This window comes from Hemitrygon akajei, chromosome 26 (assembly GCF_048418815.1).
Source record: "Hemitrygon akajei chromosome 26, sHemAka1.3, whole genome shotgun sequence".
Classification (NCBI taxonomy): Eukaryota; Metazoa; Chordata; class Chondrichthyes; order Myliobatiformes; family Dasyatidae; genus Hemitrygon; species Hemitrygon akajei.
The window spans coordinates 29978237-29994969 of record NC_133149.1 but is presented as its reverse complement, the minus strand read 5'-3'; the positions used below and the strand labels follow the sequence as shown (position 1 = coordinate 29994969).

Here is a 16733-nt window from a genome sequence, read left to right as displayed (position 1 = left end):
TTGGGGAAGTTACTGAGAGGGGGAACTAAAGATGATGGTAGGAAGCAGGGTGGTAATCAGGTATTTGTGGTACTTGGGCTGATCGGGGGCTTGGGAGACAAGTGGGTGTCTACAACGGTGCCAAATAGATCATTTGGTGAGATCATCAGGAGATGGTAAGCTGCTTGCTGATGTTTTGCTGAGATGTTTGGGCAGATGATAAGAGTGGCTGGGAAGTTGTAGGCTGATGGGAAGTCCCTGCCATCTGGCGTTGGGCTTTTTCAGCATATGGATGAGATTGGGCAGATAACTAGGGCGAGATGATTGACTTGAATGGGAAATGGATAGGTGACCTTGGGATGCAGGAAAATGATTAGAATAGGGATATTGGGTAGACATCAGATAAAGATAATTTGGGTAGAGAGGATGGCAAGAGTGCTGTTTAAATAGATGACATTTATTGTGGGACCACAGCTGTAATAAATAAATGTTTGGAGGTATCTACAGTACAGTATTTTAATAATGGCCCAGTAAAAAAAAAAAATCAAGCAATAGACAATAGACAATAGGTGCAGAAGTAGACCATTCAGCCCTTCAAGACTGCACCACCATTCTGAGATCATGGCTGATCATCTACTATCAATACCTGGTTCCTGCCTTGTCCCCATATCCCTTGATTCCCCTATCCATAAGATACCTATCTAGCTCCTTCTTGAAAGAATCCAGAGAATTGGCCTCCACTGCCTTCCGAGGCAGTGCATTCCAGACCCCCACAACTCTCTGGGAGAAGAAGTTTTTCCTTAACTCTGTCCTAAATGACCTACCCCTTATTCTCAAACCATGCCCTCTGGTACTGGATTCTCCCAGCATCTGGAACATATTTCCTGCCTCTATCTTGTCCAATCCCTTAATAATCTTATATGTTGCAATCAGATCCCCTCTCAATCTCCTTAATTCCAGCGTGTACAAGCCCAGTCTTTCTAACCTCTCTGCATAAGACAGTCCGGACATCCCAGGAATTAACCTTGTGAATCTACGCTGCACTTCCTGTACAGCCAGGATGTCCTTCCTTAACCCTGGAGACCAAAACTGTACACAATACTCCAGGTGTGGTCTCACCAGGGCCTTGTACAAATGCAAAAAGATTTCCTTGCTCTTGTACTCAATTCCCCTTGTAATAAAGGCCAACATTCCATTAGCCTTCTTCACTGCCTGCTGCACTTGCTCATTCACCTTCAGTGACTGATGAACAAGGACTCCTAGATCTCTTTGTATTTCTCCCTTACCTAACTCTACACCATTCAGATAATAATCTGCCTTCCTGTTCTTACTCCCAAAGTGGATACCCTCACACTTATTCACATTAAATGTCATCTGCCAAGTATCTGCCCACTCACTCAGCCTATCCAAGTCACCCTGAATTCTCCTAACATCCTCATCACATGTCACACTGCCACCCAGCTTAGTATCATCAGCAAGCTTTGCTGATGTTATTCTCAATGCCTTCATCTAAATCGTTGATGTAAATCGTAAACAGCTGTGGTCCCAATACCGAGCCCTGTGGCACCCCACTAGCCACCACCTGCCATTCCAAGAAACACCCATTCACCATTACCCTTTGCTTTCTATCTGCCAACCAGTTTTCTATCCATGTCAGTATCTTCCCCCCAATGCCATGAGCTCTGATTTTACCCAGCAATCTCCTATGTGGGACCTTATCAAATGCTTTCTGAAAATCAAGGTACACTACATCCACTGGATCTCCCCCGTCTAACTTCCTGGTTACATCCTCGAAAAACTCCAATAGATTAGTCAAGCATGATTTGCCCTTGGTAAATCCATGCTGGCTCGGCCCAATCCTATCACTGCTATCTAGATATGCCACTATTTCATCTTTAATAATGGACTCTAGCATCTTCCCCACTACTGATGTTAGGCTGATAGGACGATAGTTCTCTGTTTTCTCCCTCCCTCCTTTCTTAAAAAGTCGGATAACATTAGCCATTCTCCAATCCTCAGGAACTGATCCTGAATCTAAGGAACATTGGAAAATGATTACCAATGCATCCACAATTTCCAGAGCCACCTCCTTTAGTACCCTAGGATGCAGACCATCTGGATCTGGGGATTTGTCAGCCTTCAGTCCCATCAGTCTACTCATCACCGTTTCCTTCCGAATGTCAATCTGTTTCATTTCCTCTGTTACCCTATGTCCTTGGCCCATCCATACATCTGGGAGATTGCTTGTGTCTTCCCTAGTGAAGACAGATCTAAAGTACTTATTAAATTCTTCTGCCATTTCTCTGTTTCCCATAACAATTTCACCCAATTCATTCTTCAAGGGCCCAACATTGTTCTTAACTATCTTCTTTCTCTTCACATACCTAAAAAAGCTTTTGCTATCCTCCTTTATATTCCTGGCTAGCTTGCGTTTGTACCTCATTTTTTCTCCCTGTATTGCCTTTTTAGTTAAGTTCTGTTGTTCCTTAAACATTTCCCAATCATCTGTCCTCCCACTCACCTTAGCTCTGTCATACTTCCTTTTTTTTTAATGCTATGCAATCTCTGACTTCCTTTGTCAACCACTGTGGCCCCTTTCCCCCCTTTGAATCCTTCCTTCTCCGGGGGATGAACTGATTTTGCACCTTGTGCATTATTCCCAAGAATACCTGCCATTGCTGTTCTACTGTCTTTTCTGCTAGGATATCCGTCCAGTTAACGTTGGCCAGCTCCTCCCTCATGGCTCCATAGTCTCCTTTGTTCAACTGCAACACTGACACCTCCGATCTGCCCTTATCCTTCTCAAATTGCAGATAAAAACTTACCATATTATGGTCACTACCTCCTAATGGCTCCTTTACTTCAAGGTCGCTTATCAAATCCTGTTCGTTACACAACACTAAATCCAGAATAGCCTTGTCCCTGGTCGGCTCTCGTACAAGCTGTTCCAAGAATGCATCCCGTAGGCACTCTACAAACTCCCTATCCTGGGGTCCAGCACCAACCTGATTCTCCCAGTTCACCTGCATGTTGAAATCCCCCATAACTACTGCGACATTACCTTTGCCACATGCCAATGTTAACTCCCTATTCAACTTGCACCCAATATCCATGCTACTGTTTGGTGGCCTGTAGACAACACCCATTAGGGTCTTTTTGCCCTTACTGTTCCTCAGTTCTATCCACACAGACTCTACTTCTCCTGACCCTATGCCCCCCCTTGCAAAGGACTGAATCTCATTCCTCATCAACAGGGCCACCCCACCCCCCTCTGCCCACATCTCAAGCACTGGAATCAAATTGGGATTATAGCTAATTTGAGCACTCCTGCGGCACAGAATAACACACTGCTAAATTTTATTGTATAGAGCTCGTTGTGGACCTCTGAAATCTGTGAAATGTAATCTTCCTTTTAACATATTGTAGCATCTCCTGACTCGGAAAAGGAGAGCTCGTCCAGGACTTCTGCTTGGTAGAGAACATATGTAAACATTGAGCGAGAACAGGAGTCTGCCAGTAATCGAAAGCAAATACATAAGGTCGCTCGGTCTCCGTGGGTGGAATGTCAAATATGACAAATAACAAAGGAACTTTGGAACTGTTGCAGGCAAACAGCGGTGTAAGAGGAAAGAGATCCAGCAAGAAAATACAACTGAATAAGATATCAGCAAGTAAAGGGAAGTGGCGGAAACTGTTGAGGGAATTCATGTCCAGTGCCAGTTTTAGGTGGAAGAAATGGGCACAGCAGGGAAATTCAACTCAATCTCATTGTTGTGAAAGTAATCAAAGTCACAAGAGAGAGACTAAAGCTGGTGATATAGAAGTCTTTATTCATCACAACAAGCTGGCATCATTCTGACGACTGTCTTGGTAGAGTCTCACAAACTCAAAGGTACATATCTCATGGTCACCATTTTGCAAACTATATCTCTTGGTCTGAGGGCTTTTAACTTCAGTTCACTGCTTGTAATTTACAGTAAAAAAAATTAAGACAGATTCTTGCTTGAATTAATATTTGCTATATTCCCATAACTCCAGAATGCTTCCAGACATAACCTCCTCTTGGCCCCTGGACAGAAATATGTCCCAGCAGGCCAAACTTTAAGGAGCAACTAATTAAGTAGGGCAGCAAAAATGCCCTTCACTTCAGATCTCTTTCTCAATTACTTACCCATCATCTCTCTATGTGCATCCACATCTGCACAATCATCCCTAACTGCCTATCCATAAGACTAAGCAGAGATGGCAATAAAATGTCCCAGAGATTTGAACACGCCCTCTTCTTAGATACTTTTACCCTCTCAGTGTCAACCAGTCTTTAAAATGCAGTTTTGACATTTATGCGTTTGTTGCCTCCTTCCCTGCTGGCTCATTGCGGTTTACATATCTTTACTTCCACCCTTTTGATATCTGATAGCTAAAACTCAGCAGTGGCTGTTAGTAGCTACTCTGTGAGCAGGGGCACAGCAAGGTAACTTTGTTTCAGGTTCAAGGCAACAGTTCACACTTCATGCCATGACAGTCAATTGTCAAAATAGTATGACAAGTCTCTCAGTCCCTTTGCGCAGATTATTTGGGGTGGTCTCTATTGCAATAGCTGTAAGGCCCTCACCCCGATAGCACCCCTTCCCAGACTATCCTTTCAATCACTGGCTCTACCCCTGAAAGGGTCCAGCAAATCTGCAGATGCTGCAAATCCAAGCAACACACACAAAATGCTGGAGGAACTCAGCAGGTCAGGCGGCATCTATGGAAAAGGGTAAATCATCGACGTTTCAGGCCGAGACCCTTCACCAGGACTGGTTTTGTGTGTGTTGCCAGCTTATTTGTGTTCATTCCCCATTCAGCTGGAGTGGCTGCCTTCCGATGCTGTGTGCAATTTCTTTTCTCTTTCTCGGTCTTCCTTGCCGTCAAGGTTGTGGAACTTGATCTCTCTTTCTTAACTCAGATCCCTTCCCACCTATTTTCTCCAATATCTTTCTATTCTAATCTATACAACTAATCGTCTACCTCCAAGAACCAACATTCATTACAGAGTACTGTTACCATTATATTTAACACATTATTCATGGCTTTCTGTCATGCTCTCTTTGTGTCTTCTGCATTTGCGCTTCCGTTCTTTCATTTGTGTGCCTACTTCCATCAGCTGTGGTCAGATGTGATGCATCAGGCTGGTAATCATCACTTAAGATCTCTTTAATGACATTGTTAATGGGTGGACTTGATCCCTTGTTCTGTCTGTGAAGGTGACAAGGTGAGTCACAGGGTTTAACCTGAGTCCAGTGTTTCCACTGGTTGCCTCGCCGGGTCTGCACACAAGCACAGTTGTCATCTGTCAGAAGCACCACCTGTGGTCCTATCAGCCGGGAGAGAACCCTTCCTTTTCAGGCAGCTTCCTTACCATTACCGGTGGAAGTCTATCTTCTCTCTGATCAGCAACCTATTCTGTTGCTTTGCTCAGTCCCTCAACAATTCAAGCTGGCTACAAAGGTCCTTCACATCTTACTAAATTGGCGTTGATAGTTTCTTTCTCTCCATTTTCCATTGTCTCATGATTTTCTCTTTGCCCTGTGGTCAGCACATTCTTTTCCTTTCTGCTTCTTACTCTGCCATTTCTAGTGAGCATTTACTTTAATATCTATTACCTCTGCAGGCAGCTGCACTGCTTTTAACGCCTCTTGACTGTGTCTGGCCCCTACCTTTGGAACTTACTGGCATGATTCATGCACAAAATCCCATGTCCTCTCACTTCTTGGGGCTGTTTCCATGTGGTCTGCTCTGTGGGTCACACTTGTTCGCTGTTCCTGTCTTGTCCATGTTACTTCTCCTTTTCCTGAGTCTATGATAGCACCTGCCTTACTCTGCCTGTCTGTCCCCAGGACAGTACCCTCATTGTTAGGACACACCCAAAAATACACAGGAACCTGCATTCCTTTTATCTCAAGTAAATGAGGCTCTCTTCTCTTTGCCTTCATTGTTTCACCTTCTGGACCAGTAATGTAAATCCATTCTAGTAGAAAGCTTCTTGGAGATGAGAAACAGCACTACACTGAGAAAGACTAAGAGCAGTATTGAGCTGATAACAGTGCTCCTTGGCACCAGTCTGTATTGAGATTGGATTCATTGAGGGCCTTCTGTTGAAGATCATAGCCCAAATATTATATAGAGAAGAAGTAAGATAAAGATTAACTTCTGCAGACTAGCAAATCTGCAAATTATGTCCTTCTATTTTTGAAAATAGACAATCTCAAAGGCTTCATGATAAAGGGAATGAAGAACCAGGTGACACAGAATAGGCCTATTGTCCTAAAGTGCAATCAGTTGTAATGCAACAAGGTACTGAGAAGAGTTGAACCAAAATTTTCCTCTCCAGAGCATGTCAATGCCTTCAAATCATGCAAACATATAACACAATATAATAGCATTTTCTACCTAATTCTCCCTACTTCTTACTTTAGTAAGATAAGCTTTAGTTTTTAGTTGAACATGGAGCTTTCTTCTCTATAGTCTGTGTTGTGGCATCAGAGATTGAGATTGTGGATTGAAGGTTTCTGGAATTTTGAGAGCTACACAGAATGACTAGAAACCACAGAGGTATAAAGATGGCACCAGCAAACAATGCAAACAATGGTGACATCCTGCAGACAGTTCACAAAACTACATTTATTACTTCTTTTTTCAAATATAATTCTACTACTGAGCTGCATGCAATTGGAACTTGTGATTTACATTTTGATGGTGTGTTTTTGGGCCGATTGAGCGATCTGGCACTTCCCTGTCTCTGAGGGAGTTTGATGAGGACTGGAGCGGAGTATACGTCCTGGAAGCTTGGAGACAGGGTGTGAGCCCATAGCTCCTCTCTGACTGAGGTGCTGAGCAAAGATGAAGTCAAGAGGGGTGACAGCAGAGGACGGGTGGGTGTTCGGTGCCGTCTGCCTGCATTTGACTAGTCTTCCTCTCCCTTTCGCTAGCTGCTGTCAGAGGAAAGTGCAGGAGTCTTGGGATCCACGTTGCAAGGATTGATCAGTAAGACCGTGGACTTGTTTTGGGGGACTTTGAGGTTTATGTTGCATGTGTTCCTGGATTCTAATTTTGCTGTTTCTGAGAGGATGATCGGGATGATCAATGCGGACTGGGGCTAGCGGAGCTGAAATGAACTGAACTGAATACAACTGGACTTCTGGTTTGATGCTTGATATTCTATGCGTTTTTTGCTTGATTTTTTTTTTGCTGCTTGCGCAATTTGTCCTATTTTCGCGCCTTTGGGTGTTTGATGTTTTCTTGGTTCCATGGTGGTTCTTTGTTTCGTTGCTGGCTGCGGAAGGACGAATCTCAGAGTTGTAAACTGTATATATACACTGCTAATAAGCGTGCTTTGAATCTTTGAATCTTTTGAATCTCACACAAAATGCTGGAATAACTTCAGCAGGTCAGGCAGTATCTATGGAGGGGAATAAGCAGCCAACATTCTCGGCCCAAAACATTGACTGGTTATTCCCCTCCGTAGATGACACCTGACCTGATGAATTCTTCCAGCATTGTGTGTGTATAGTTCAAGACTTCCAGCATCTGTCACTCTGACAGGTAATTGATTGGCACTTGTCAGGAACATTTGAAGCAAATAACATCAGTCAGAGTTGAAACCCACTGAAACTAGCCAATCTAAGCAATGTTTTTTTCAATCACATATGATTAACTGATGTAAAGAAATTAACTGAAAATTAGTTGTGTGGTGCTTAATTGTTAGATCTGAAACACATAACAGGATGTGAATTAGATCAACAAAGAAAGCTGGTGGACTTGCTATCATATAGTGTTCTTTGTTTTTCTATAGGGAATTCCTCACAATTCCCACACGCGGCACTATCAGGCAGGCAAGAGAAGAACTCCATGAGATATTAATTTTTCTTCCTGAAGCTATTTGCTGTCTTGCATTGGAACTATGCTGTTGCCTGCATGACAAGTAACAATGATTGTCCAGTGGCTGAGGTAAATCACTCAGGGCTCTTGTGAAGCAATTAAGTGATATCAATGAAAACAAGACTGACCTAGCATTTAAAGTTCCAATTTACATGCAGATCTAAAATCAATATCAAATTACCTCAAATGGTCCTGTGATAACTGCAATAAAAATATAGGATGACAATTTATTCTAACAAGTGAGACCTATACTGTTGTTCAATTTTGATGTACACTTGTAGCAAGTTGGAAACCAAAATGGTTCAGCATCTTCTGCAGAACATTTGGAAACAGACCTGCAAAGCACCACTTACCTCCTTGGGCAAATACGTTGAAGGATCGTTCATGAACAGCACAGAATCTGAACCATTTTGGAAAAGCCAGTTCATGGTCAAATTATGCACTGGAGACAGAGGGATCTCAAAGACAAGATTGTAAACAAAGGGAAGGTCAAAGTCAATGTCAAATTTATAGTCAGAAAAAAGATACAATTGAGGACAAAAGGAAAGAAAAATCAAAACTAATTTTTAAGGCTTTTAAAACTGCAGCAATTACAATCTGAAGAGGTAATATTCCGTGGAGGTAAAAATTAATTTTTAATGCTAGAGAGATTGTTTGGTAGTAATCACAACATTACTTTGACTGAACTGGATAAGCCTAATTTTCATTAGTGAGTTTTGTTCATACCTATAGTTTCAGAACAGGACCTGCATGCTCTTGTGATGATTGAATGGGAAGGCAGAGGTGAGAGATGCTATTTTTTTCAACATTTTATGTGGAGCACCACATCTCAATAATTACTTCCAGATTTGTGCATTTACCCATGCAAATATACTGTATTCACCAGAAGCTGTTAAATCATTTGTGTATAAACAATGATGAGTAGCTTATAATTTATCATGATTTCTAAACTCAACTGGACAATTAGTTTATTTCAGTCTTTAGTATACAGACAAGGTAAACCGGGGATTATTTTGGGAAAAACGTAGAAGTTACAAGGAAGTTTAATATTTTGTAATTATCATTGTTTGCACTAGGGTTTAATATCCTGCTTTATGACATTGCAGAGTAACTGATATCACATTGCTGATACTGTTACATTTAATTTGGTACATTCAAAATAAGAAATCTTATTTACAATTCAACATCTTCGAGAAAAATGTAATGATCATTTTTAAAGCCCAAATATGGCTTTTACTTACTTCAAGATCTTTGTATTGCAAAATACATACAGTAACACATTAGAAATTCTGCCTCATAGTTAATGTACATATTTTACAAGGTGATATTATATTGCTTTGCATTTCCTACTCCACTCTCATTCACTTGTTGCCAATCAAAGCAAGCTGATGTGAAGATTTTCAGCTCTCATTAGTTGCAAAACATAGAACAGGAATTGAATTTTAGATTTCAATGCAAGTCTTAGCTGGTAATCAATCTGAAACTCTCTGACCCACACTTGAATATGTTTCAGTTTCTAATCTGCTCTGTCAGGCATAAAGACAACAGATGCTTGCAATGATTCTGCGAGGGATAGCAGCTTTACAGTCTGTACAGGGACCATAAATCTTCTTTTATATTGAATGCCGAGCTGTTCCCATGATAATGCCACCAGAGAAACAAAGCTTCAGCCAGAATCAATTGTTCTGCTGCCAAACTGAACCAAAACTGGATATATGACATTACTCAAGCTGATGGCATTGTAGATTTTGGATAGATGGGGCTGAGGTGGGGTGCTGGTGCTGAAAAGAGGAAATAATTCTCTGAGGAGGAACCCCTAAACACCTCCCCAAACCATGTTGTTGTTTGTTGGTATTTTCACGCATAGAACAACTTTTAGCATGCATTTGACAGCAGGAGATCTTTTATTTTCACTTATGCATCAGAAGACAAGCCTCAAAGTAAAATATTTTCTGCTTCATTTCATTCAGGAGAAAGAAACACAACACCAGGGTCCGGTGACAGGGATGCTCCAGTAATTGCTCTGCAGCATAGCTGCGATCTGTGACCTACAAACAGCCTCTTTGAACCTTTTTTTTGTCTCCCTGTGCAGATGACACAAGCATATTAATTTAAAGACTGAAGCAATTTCTTTTATTTATATCTCAACTGTAAGGAGAACAAAAGATACTAAGTGGAAACGTTGGTTCAGGATATAATCTTGGCTCCCTCAGGGTCAAGTACACAGTACTGTCCAATCAAAACCTTTCTCATATATAAATATTAATTGTAACACTTGAGAAAACTGTTTTCACTTTTAAATGAACTGACGTCAGTCTGAAGGATATTTTGGTCTGTTAAGTAGACTTGGCTGCTGCATTCTGTATTTTTTTCTTCAAGCAAGTTGGGAGTAATTAACTAGTAAGCTAGTTAATAATCTTTGTGAGGGTGGATGCTGGCCATCAGAATGTTAGGGTCAGATAATAGCAATATGGAGAACAGCTTAGATATTTAATTATTTTTTCCACGTGCTTTGCGATCTACTGTGACCGTTGTACCCGAAGGAATCAACTCAACTCAACAAACAGAGCTTAGGTCTCACTATAGCCATGCAAAAAAAGCAAGCATTTAATGTGTGAAATTAATAGAGATTCTGTTCCACCAGAATTCACCCTTAGGGAGGGTTTTCAACTGCCTTAAAAAATGCGTCAGTGGTAGATCCTATGCTCGCTTTTGGCCATGTCCAGTTATCTTGAAGAAATAGGTGAAGCAGGAAACAGCTAGTGACCAGCTCCATTTCAACAAATAGCACATTACATTTGTGGAGTGCTGCTGAGATGTATAAAATATTAAGTGGCCTAAGAAAAGGTTAAACAGCAAAAAAAAATTCTCCTTGACAAAGCAATAAGGAACATGGGAGCATAGATTTAAAATTAAGTTATAGAAGGACAGGTGAACATTTGAGAAAAAATATTTCACTCAAAAAGTTGCATGAAGCTTACTGTCTGGAATTTTAGTGAAGGTGAAGTTATCAACACAGTTAGCTTTGTACTTGGAGAGCTATGAACTGCAGAGCCACAGATCAAGTCCCTGTATTGGCATGAAGTCCATCTTTAGATGGCAATTACACAAATAGATTAATAGGCCCCTTCCTCTTCCATAATTTTTGACGTTCTATGATGCTAAACAAAAAAAACCCCCTGAAGAATGTAAAACGCTGACTCGCAGCATAGGTGTTGCTAAGGACCAGAAGATTATTGTTAGGTAATGAGTTGGTGTGTCAAGTCACCAATTCCATCGAACAATAAAGGAGGGAGGAGAAAATCTTTGCTGATAATACAAATACAATACCATGGTTAAAAGAACAACATTCAGAGGAGAATAGGAATATTAACAGCTCAAGCAGGGGGAAAGATGGCTTATTGCACAATATGGAATTCTTATCTTGACCAAGGTCTTCATCAGAACATAACTGAATAAAATGAGACGAGAGGCATTGATCGTGTGGATAGTCAGAGGCTTTTTCCCAGGACTGAAATGGCTGCCACAAGAGGACACAGGTTTAAGGTGCTTGGGAGTAGGTACAGAGGAGATGTCAGGAGTAAGTTTTTTATGCAAAAAGTGGTGAGTGCATGGAATGGGCTGCTGGCAATGGTGGTGGAGGCAGATACAATAGGGTATTTTAAGAGACTCCTGGACAGGTAAGTGGAGCTTAGAAAAATAGAGGGCTATGGGTAACTCTAGTAATTTCTAAGGTAGGGACATGTTCGGCACAACTTTGTGGGCTGAAGGGCTTGAATTGTGCTGTAGGTTTTCTATGTTTCTATGAAAGATTTTGGTAGAGTAACCTAAAGATAAGAAAAAAATGAATCAATGACAAGAAGTAAGGTAAAAAGCTAAAAAAAAAGGCAAGATTACTCAGAGTAAAGTAAGGATTATGGAAAGAATAATGAAAATGAGATACAACTAAAGCTGGATAATGAAAATAAAATTGTTAAGCTGTCCTTGTGGAAATATATGGTTTATCAGCAGCTAAACAAGGGAATTAGACACAAAGCAAGAGAAGGAATTAATAATGAGCAATTGGTAACAAAAGCATGGACCGATGGTTATTGGACACTGTATTCAGAGCCCTGCCTTTGGAAGAGATACCAGACAGATGGAGGTAAAAATTCAAATATACTCAAAGCCTCCTTGAAAAAATGTAGCAGTGCACTGGCTCTTGGGAAATTTTGACCCATGACTGCTCTAAGCAGAGAAGTAGCATTGGGATGGTATGTAGCACCTGGATGTCATGCATCAGGGCACAGAGAAGCCTTCTGTAAACAGTGGAAGCAGTGAACCACTTCACAACCTTGTTAGATGCCTCCTGCCCCAGCTGTGGACGAGTCTGTAGATCAAACAGACACGTCAACTCCTCATTAATCATCTCTGAACTCAAAGACTGAAAGTAAGTCATCCTCATTCCCAAGGGCCAGTCTAACAAGAAGAACTTGTTCAGGAAGGGCAATTAAATCAATATAATCAAAAACGATAGGAAAGGAAGAAAGGAAAGGGGTTGGAATGCTAATCAGAGGGAAAAGACGGAATGATGGTAGTAAGAGTGGGCATAACTAATAAAGAAAGAACTAAAATCTACATGTGCCACAATAAGGGATTAGTCACACAGTTAGGAATGTACTACATTGCCAAGTATTAGGGGGTACAAAGGGTGAATAAAATACATGAACCTGTAAATCTAATTTTCAAGCACTTTCTTTCAGCACTACTTGACTGAACATGCACCATGGATGAAGTGAGATGAAATTACAGCCATTTTCAGGCTGTTTCACGTTGCTCTGGAAATTCTCTGGACTCTACTTGAATCCTGATTACACATCTAATATTAAATACTGGACGCACGTTATGAAGGCATTCCTTGCTCAAAGCTTCTTAATCAATTTTATTTTTCATTACTTCTGCTTTACATTTATCAGGCATCTTTATCATTCCTTCAAAAACTTATTATTTTTCTCAGACTGCTCAAGGGAATGAAGATGTGGGGAATGAAATCAAAGGAGTAGGGAATTAATTAAGTGTGGACCATAATGGGACCAGACCATCAGAGTTTCAGAACATTTGTGACTGAGCAATGGTTAGGTGAGGCAGTGAGTAAGACCATAAGACATTCAGCCCATCAAGTCTGCTCCATCATTCCATCATGACTGATCCCAGATCCCACTCAACCCCATACACCTGCCTTCTCGCCATATCCTTTGATGACCTGACCTATCAGGAAACAATCAATTTTTTCTTTAAATATACCCATGGCCTTGGCCTCCGCAGCTGTCTTTGGCAGAGTATTTCAAAGATTCACTGCTCTCTGGCTAAAAGAAATCCTCCTTACCTCTGTTCTAAAGGGTCACTCTTCAATTTTGAGGCTGTGCCCTCTACTTCTGGATAATCCCACCACAGGAAATATCCTCTCCATATCCACTTTATCTGGTCCTTTCAACATTCGGGTTTCAATGAGCTTCCCCCCCCCCCCCACCCCGCCGCATTCTTCTAAATTCCAGTGAGTGACTGAGGGAGCAGAGACTATTGTGTGGAAGACTGTTGTAGAGCTCAACATGGTTAAGGGATGGGAAGGGGCTGGGGTGGATTGGTTATCCAGAGGAAGGAAGCTTAGTACACCAACCTTTGTTGGTCACTCCAAGGGCACTCAATCCACTGAATGCTCCCACCATGGTCCCACCATACCCCAACAGCAGCCCACCAATCCTCTTTACAATTTCTGCCTGCCCCCTTCAACCCCATGCACACACACACCATACAGCAAGCATACACAAAAACAATTCTATGCCATAGGATCATATTAATGGGAGAATTCAGGTGATCAAGCAAGGAAGCAAGAGCAACTGAGGTATTTGCAATGTTCACAGGATTTTCATCTTGCTCTTTATTGTTTTGCTACAAACAGGGTCGCCAGCGATTATGCAATGGATGTGTATATTCAGTAAGATCAATAAATAGAGGAGTATGGACGCATGCTGGCAAAGGGAATGGTATCATTAGGCATCGATAGCTTAATTAGTTTATGGGGACATTGTGGGCTGAATTGTATGTTGCTGCACTGTATTGCTCTATTTTCTATAACACGTACATACATGCACACATACATTAAAGCTGAAGGTCAGGACATGGGGAGTCAGAACAAGTAACTGTTTGGTGCCAACCAGAAAATGGAGTGTATAATTTAAGGAAACAATGTCGGACTGATAAGCAGGAAGTTTAGTTCTGCAGGGCTCCATGCTCACCATGTACACAAATGATTTGGAAGCTGGATGGATGGTGACATTTGCAGAAAATATAATTTTGTATTGATGTCTGATGGTAGATCAGATGCAACCAATATAGAGTACCACACCATGATGTAGACAACTATATAAAAAAAGTCAGAATTTTGAATGTAAGGTGATTAATTTTGGTAATAGAAATAAGAAAATTAGAGCCTAAATGAAATAAAAGATTTCTGCAAAACCACACAGATGTTTAAAAAGTAAGACATAAAGTGATTCATTCCATAAATAATGCAAATTAGATACTGTTGTTTGTTTGTAGAGGAATATAATATTTTAAAAAACAGAGAGACAATGATAAATTTTAGTTTGACTTAATAACTTTGGTTTAATAACTCTAATCAGAAAGAGTATCTTGTGCAAGTCCTGACTATAGAGACTGTGCAGAAAAGATTTGTGAGAAGAAAATCATAAAGGCATGAGCAGATTGTTGAGCTAAAAGAAAAGTACAGAGGCCTGGGTCATGTCTTTACAATGGGAATTTGCAGGTAAATCCCAGCCAGACTGGGACTTCTATGCATGTGTAACCAACTTCAGAAATCCCAAAATGGTTTTGCTATTGCAAACACAGTATCGGTCAAAACACTTCACCATGGAACTCCATGTCGTCTCCAGTGAAAAGAGATCAGTGTTTAACCTGGGAATTGACTCTTGAATTTTATGTCCATTGACACCTAGTGATAGATCTGTGACTCTGTTCACTTCACTGGGAATTGTAAGGCCACTCAAACGAGGCAAAGGAGCTGCTCACTTCATTCTATAATTGTTTTATTTAGAGATACAGCATCGTAACAGACCAAATAACCTACTAGCCATATGTCTTTGGAAGGTGGGAAGAAACTGGGGTACTCAGAGGAACCAACATGGTGCTACCATGATATCATAGATTATATGAATAGGTTCTGTGCTTTAATTATTCATAATATTTAACTGTTTGGGTTTTAAAATTTTTTTTATTGTATTTATTTTTTGAATATAATTATATTCTCTTGTGTAGTGCATAAATATTTCTGAATGCCAGAAATCTTATGCAAATGTTAAAACATTTAAGGGTCGTGCTGCTACATCGCATTGTTACACATGAATATTCAGGATGAGAAAGATATGGATCATTTGCACCCTGAGGAGATTTTGTTTAGTTCAGCATTGTATTCTGCACAGACATTATGGGATAAGGGACCTGCTTTTGTGCTGTCCTATTCAATGTTCTCTGTTCTAAAGGCAATTGTGGTCAAGGTAGGATTTATTTGGCAATCTAGCCTCTTTGTGCCAATGTCAACTGTTTCCAGCTTTTGGCTTCCAGATCTTTTAAAACTGCAATGAAGTTCTTAAATTCCTGTCATGAAATTTAAACTGATGGAAGACCCTTTCTACCAAACAAATTAACCGTTCAAAATAAGGGCCTTGTCAGCTTAGCTGTACTTTATGTGAGCCGCTGTCTTAGTATAGGAATTGCATACACTCTACACAGGGACCAACTGACTAAATGTTCATCTCAACAGCTGTCAGCATCCAGTCAGTGAATACTATTTTGGTGTCTTGCACTTCTGCTAACAGTAACCAGTAGGTATGGAGTAGATAGAGCTATGATGTTTATTTTAGCTAATTCTTAAAAGGACATTCACGGCTTACTGGGACACTTGATGGTCAATGTGAAAAGGACTGCAAACCAATTCCTAACCAGAACTTATTCCAGCAATTTTCCAGGGGGTTCATAAAAAGATTAAGCGATTCCAACTTATAGTTGTTCCAAAGGTAAGGTTGTGTTTGGTCAGGAGCATCTTGATAAGGAACACTTTGGGCTGAATGAGTTAAAAGAAAAGGATTTGAAGCAGGCTGTTGCAGGAGATCAGGAGGAGGATAGGATATCAAAAACAGAATAGTACAACACGTGAACAGGCCCTCAGGCCCACAATGTTGTATTGAACTAATTAGACTGGTGATTATTTGCCTAACTAAACTAGTCACTTCTATCTACACAAGGTCCATATCCCTCCATTACATTTCCATGAGCCTCTTAAATGCTTCTGATTTATTTGCTTCCATTACCACCCCTGGCAGGGCATTCCAGGCACTCTGTGTGTAAAAAATACTTGCCCGGCACATCTCCTTTAACTTAGCCCCTTCACTTTAAATGCATCCCTCTATGTATTAGAGATTTCAACAATGAGGATGGTGTGGTGTATCATCCTTCCTCTGTGACGTCCAGTCCAACAGCTTAGTGGACCTTTATATCCAGACCTTCAGTCCCTGAGTTACCTGACAGCCAGCCAATACATTCCAAGCCTTCAGAGAAACTGTTCCAATAAAATTATATTCAATCTGTCAGTGTGTCACGGAGCAATTTCACTCAAAATAATGCGAATCAGCAATTATGTGCAAAACTGCGCATTAAATTCAACTTTCAAACAAGTGAGTCTCATTAGAATGGTGCTTATGCAGTGCCCATCTCCACCCTTTAGGTGAAACAGCTCCTACACTTTGTTGTTTGCATTGGTAATACAAACATTACGCCAC

General features: G+C 40.8%; 1 protein-coding gene across 10 annotated transcripts in view; it reads left to right on the top strand.

The window, feature by feature from the left end:
• LOC140716827 (galactosylgalactosylxylosylprotein 3-beta-glucuronosyltransferase 1) overlaps window positions 1-16733 on the top strand; it is a 218603-nt gene that overhangs the window by 80243 nt on the left and 121627 nt on the right. Inside the window, exon 1 of one of the 10 annotated variants that reach the window (XM_073029772.1) lies at window positions 3852-3871. The exons of the other annotated variants lie outside the window; for them this stretch is intronic. The gene's annotated coding sequence lies outside the window, so the exon portion shown is untranslated. Of the gene's footprint in view, window positions 1-3851; window positions 3872-16733 lie in introns of those variants that run through there. 10 annotated transcript variants of the gene reach the window in all.